Source organism: Triticum dicoccoides, chromosome 2B (assembly GCF_002162155.2).
Source record: "Triticum dicoccoides isolate Atlit2015 ecotype Zavitan chromosome 2B, WEW_v2.0, whole genome shotgun sequence".
In the NCBI taxonomy this organism is placed as follows: Eukaryota; Viridiplantae; Streptophyta; class Magnoliopsida; order Poales; family Poaceae; genus Triticum; species Triticum dicoccoides.
Window position 1 is genome coordinate 109,853,970 of NC_041383.1, and position 5,800 is coordinate 109,859,769.

A 5,800-nucleotide genomic window follows, 5' to 3' on the forward strand; every position below is an offset into this window, starting at 1 on the left:
GACGGAGAAGGTGTTCTGGTCTCAGTATGTTGAGGCGGGACACCCTGTGCCTTTGAGCGACCAGTTGAAGCAGCTGGTTGAGCTCCATAAGGCCGCCGAACAGGCCATGAAGGGCCTTATAGGCCGGCTATGGCCTGGGGAGGTCATGCCTGGGAGCTACTTTGGGTTGGTCAGGCGGCTGGTGGATGCCTGTCCATGGCTTGAAATCATCAAGTGCTCCGTATGCATCGAAGGCGCCCGTAGGGCCCTTGCCCGTGTTAAAGTACACTGGGGCAAGATGGATGCTGAGAAGCTGGTGACAGATGGGCCACCGGAGGGGAAGGAGCATCGCAAGCCCGAGTTGTATTATGAGGGCGTCCTGAAGGGTGCCTGCCTTGTGGCGAATGAGTGTTCCAAGGATGTAATCTTTGAGTAAACTCGCTCGTGTTATCCTGTGCGCTGAAAACTTGTTCATATGCGCTAAGCAACACTTTTTGAATTTAAAATATTACCTTCTGTGCGGCCGTTTATTAAATCTGAGAGATGTGAGTCATCGGCTTCTACCTCCATGCCACGAGTGTTGGGGTGTTCGGGATAAACCTGAGCGCTCTTGTTCCCATTCTTGGGTCCTTCGAGGGATGCGCTCAGCACAACGAACAAGGCAATCGGACTATAATGCTTTATCACTCTCACTTAGCCATAGAATTCTATAATTTTAAATTTTGGCAAAGCCCCTAGTATTCAGAAGACCGAGTTCGGGGTGCTATCCACGCCTTGGCCGAACAAAGCCAGCTCCTCGCTCTAAGCGGCATAAGTCTTTAGGGACTCAAAAACCTCTCGAACAGCGACCGGCTCTCGCCCTATCATGACGGTCAGTTTTAGCTTTCTCTACAGAGGTGCTTAACCCAGCTCAACTGGGGCACAATCGCAGTAGTTCTCCCAGCGCTACCTTAGCCGGTATAGCGGAACGCAAGGTACCAAAACATGGGAGCCGGGCAAACCCAACTATTGACCCAAGACATGATTCGGAGCCGATGCATATAATGCTATAAGTTCGGGGTGCCGCACTCGTGAGAGTGTTCGGACTTCTCACACCATATTATGGGGTACTTAAGCCCCTGGTGTATTGGCCGTACCAAAGTGTACGGTTGCATAATGTCATAACTGAACATATTTACATAAAAAATGAATGCAATAATAGACAAGAGCTATGTATTGTTTATTAAAAGGCTGCTTGAAAGCAGAACGATACAAATAGTGCGATAAGCAAGAGATGGGATTATTTGACATGTCCCCCTCCAGGGGCAAGCTGTGAGACTTTATGTAAGACAGGTATTTAGCTCGTTATAGAGACGACCTGGACATTCGACGTAGCTTGCTACCTCCCTGGCTGTTGCATCGTGTGTTCGGCGGTTGTACTGCAGGACAGGCCTTCCGTAGAGTGGAGTCCTGAAAGTAAGAAAAAGGAAATGACAAAATTTGGAGCCCCTAGTGCGGTTGAGCCGCATGTTGGGCGTGCCGTGGTTGTGCCCCTCCCCTTATGCCCATGGTATTTCCAGGGCATAATTATGTACGCGTAGTACTAGTTTCGCAATTTTGCAAGGGCTGGGGTTGGGGCCGCACTGCTATGCTTGCTCGGAACATGCCAGGCGGTCTTTTTGTAGGTTACTCCGGGCGCGCTTGACAGTGTCCGGACGTTTAATAGCCGGACTGGAGAATTGGCTTGAGAGGCTACTTTGTACTTCCGCCGCGAGGGTTGCCGTATGCTCCTCCGTTTGGAGAGAGCGTTCGGTGTTTCCATTGACCGTAATGACTCCCCGAGGGCCTAGCATCTTGAGCTTGAGGTATGCATAGTGCGGCACCGCATTGAACTTTGCAAATGCGGTTCATCCGAGCAGGGCGTGATAGCCACTGCGGAACGGGACTATGTCGAAGATTAACTCCTCTCTTCGGAAATTATCCGGGGATCCGAAGACCACTTCGAGTGTAACTGAGCCTGTACAGTTGGCCTCTACACCTGGTATGACGCCTTTAAAGGTCGTCTTTGTGGGTTTAATCCTTGAAGGATCTATGCCCTTTTTTGCACTGTATCCTGATAAAGCAGGTTCAGGCTACTGCCGCCGTCCATGAGGACTCTGGTGAGGTGAAATCCGTCAATGATTTGGTCTAGAACCAACGCGACGAATCTACCGTGGCGGATGCTAGTGGGGTGGTCCCTTCGATCAAAAGTGATCGGGCAGGAGGACCACAGGTTGAACTTTGGGACGACTGGCTCCAACGCATATACGTCCCTGAGTGCACGCTTCCGCTCCCTTTTGGGGATGTGGGTTGCGTATATCATGTTCACTGTCTGCACTTGTGGGGGAAAGCCCTTCTGTCCCCTATTGTTCGGCGGCCGGGGCTCCTCTCGTCATTGCTATGCAGCCCCTTGTCTCTGTTTTCGGCACTTAACTTGCCTGCCTGCTTGAACACCCAACAATCCCTGTTGGTGTGATTGGCTGGTGTTTCGGGGGTGCCGTGTATCTGGCATGAGCGATCGAGTATTCGGTCCAAACTGGACGGACCCAGAGTATTTCTTTTGAATGGCTTTTTCCGCTGACCGGGTTTAGAGCCTCTGAATCCGGCATTAACTGATGTATCCTCAGCATTGTCGCTGTTAATGTGGCTCTTGTGCTTGTTGCGACGTGACCTGCCATTGTTGTCCTTGGTATCCAAATTACCAGGGCTCTTGGTCATGTTATTACTACGAGCTAGCCAGCTGTCTTCTCCCGTGCAAAAGCGGGTCATGAGTGTTGTGAGGGCTGCCATGGATTTCGGCTTTTCTTGTCCTAGGTGTCGGGCAAGCCATTCGTCTCAGATGTTATGCTTGAAGGCTGCGAGGGCCTCTGCGTCCGGACAGTCGACTATTTGATTTTTCTTGGTTAGGAACCGTGTCCAGCATTGTCTGGCCGATTCCTCTGGCTGCTGAATTATGTGGCTTAGGTCATCGGCGTCTGGTCGTCACACATAAGTGCCCTGGAAATTGTCAAGGAATGCGGCTTCCAGGTCCTCCCAACTACCAATTGACTCTGCTGGCAAGCTGTTAAGCCAATGCCAAGCTGGTCCTTTAAGCTTGAGTGGGAGGCATTTTATAGCATGTAGATCATCACCGCGGGCCATGTGGATATGAAGGAGATAAACCTCGATCCATACCGCAGGATCTGTTGTGCCATCGTATGATTCAATGTTTACGGGCTTAAAACCCTCACGGATTTGATGATCCATTACTTCATCAGTGAAGCATAGTGGGTGTGCGGCGCATCTGTACTGGGCTATATCACGACGTAGCCCAAATGAGCTTTGTCTGCTGTGTTCGGCCTGGCCGTATTTGCCATATCTGGCATGACGATTATCGTCACGTGCCGTGGGGCGCCCACGCGATCCGTAGATCGATCTTGTTTGCCTTGCCTTGTCCTCCAATATGTCTCGCAGGTCTGGCGCATTTCCTCGTGCCTTGGTATTTTTTGAGCGACGCCGGGGTGCGGCTTGAGTGGATGGTCGAGAGGCCTCTCTGTCGCGGCCATGAGGTGGCCGGTCGGCCGCGTCGTGCGCTGGTGATGTAGGTTTAGGTGCTTCCTCCTCTAATTGGGGTAGCATCCTGCGCTTTGGGTAGCTCTTGGAGGGGCGTTCGAGTTCGTACTCTTGGGCCACAAGGAATTCAGTCCATTTGTCGGCTAGCAAGTCTTGGTCAGCTCTAAGTTGCTGCTGTTTTTTCTTGTAGCTACTCGACGTGGCCATAAGCCTGCGTTTAAAACGCTCTAGTTCGATGGGATCCTCAGGCACGACAAATTCGTCGTCGTCGAGGATTGCCTCATCTTCGGAGGGAGCCATGTAATTATCGTCTTCTACCTCTCTGTCTACCGCTCTCTCATGAGGGCAGGCTTCTCCATCCTCCTGTGTTGAATCCTGCTAGAGGGGGTTGTCTTCGGCACTGTCCGGGGTGTTATTATCTCCCGTGCCAGAATCGTCGTTTTTGCTTTGGCGGGATTTAGAGTGGTGCTGCTGACGCCGGCGCTTTGGCTGCTTCTTGGAGGGGTCATCCTCCGTTGTTCCATCGCCATTCCCTTCTTTTAGGGTGTCCACCATGTATATGTCGTATGATGAGGTGGCTTTCCAGTGCCCTATAGGCGCTGGTTCTTGGTCGTCTCCTTCATCGGCATCCATACCTTCCATGTCTTCGGAGTCGAAGTTGAGCATGTCGGTTAAATCATCGACAGTGGCTACGAAGTGGGTGGTGGGTGGGCTTTGAATTTCTTCGTCGTCCGCATCCCAACCTTGCTGACCATAGTCCAGCCAGGGCTCTCCTGATAAAGAGAGAGACTTTAGTGAATTCAGAGTGTCACCGAAGGGCGAGTGCTGAAAGATGTCCGCATCGACGAACTCCATGATCGGCGCCCAATCGATCAGCAGGGGCGGGGAAGGTTCGGAGTCCAGAAAGGAGTCCGGCACCTTGGAGTCACGAGCTCCGCAAAGGACAAGACCGGTGTTCGGCTCGATCGCCGTAGAGATTGCAGCCCCCGAGGCGGTGTCCAGTCACCCGTCCTTGATTGGCGTAGTCGGCTCCGAGCTAAGGGTCGGAGCAGACACTGGGCGGCCTCCTGGGCACTGTTCGGCGGCAGAGCTACATCATGCCCATCGTGACAGTGCGGCACGCTCGGCTGTGGCTCGAACCTGTTGAAGATCAAGTCTCCGCGGATGTCAGCCGTGTAATTCAAACTTCCAAACCTAACCTGGTGGCCAGGGGCGTAGCTTTCAATCTGCTCCAGATGGCCAAGCGAGTTGGCCCGTAGCGCAAAGCTTCCGAATACGAAGATCTGTCCGGGGAGAAAGGTCTCACCCTGGACCGCATCATTGTTGATGATCGGAGGAGCCATCGGGCCTAAAGATGACGACACAGAGGAACTCTCAATGAAAGCACCAATGTCGGTGTCAAAACCGGCGGATCTCGGGTAGGGGGTCCCGAACTGTGTGTCTAGGTGGATGGTAACAGGAGACAAGGGACACGATGTTTTTACCCAGGTTCGGGCCCTCTCGATGGAGGTAAAACCCTACTCCTACTTGATTAATATTGATGATATGGGTAGTACAAGAGTAGATCTACCACGAGATCAGAGAGGCTAAACCCTAGAAGCTAGCCTATGGTATGATTATTGTTCATCCTACGGACTAAAACCCTCCGGTTTGTATAGACACCGGAGAGGGCTTGGGTTACACAGGGTCGGTTACAATGGGAGGAGATCTACATATCCGTATCGCCAAGCTTGCCTTCCACGCCAAGGAAAGTCCCATCCGGACACGGGACGAAGTCTTCAATCTTGTATCTTCATAGTCCGGGAGTCCGGTCATCCGGACATCCCCTAATCCAGGACTCCCTCAATCATCAACCAAACTATTAAAAAAATCAGCAACTAAAAGCAGCAGAACAACACTTAAACATATTATTACCCCATGATTCGGGCATTTGTAGAAGACTCGGACAGGGTTGCGGATTGTGGTTGAGACGCGACGGATGACTCTGCGTGATTTGCAGCAGTGGCACCACACCAACGGCAGCGGGTTGCGATGAGCAATCGGCTGCGGTGCGCGTGCCGGCGAGGGTGTGATGAGACCCACAGGAGATGGTACGGGTGGCGACTTGGCGCATATCTGGTTGTTGCCTGCTGAAGAGCAGGTGGACGAGTAGCCAGCGGACATGGTTGCTGCGGCCAGAGCTTCTGATGCTAGGCAGAGTAAGTAGTAAAGAGGAGAAGCGAATGTTGGATATGTCAGTTTCATTACTTGT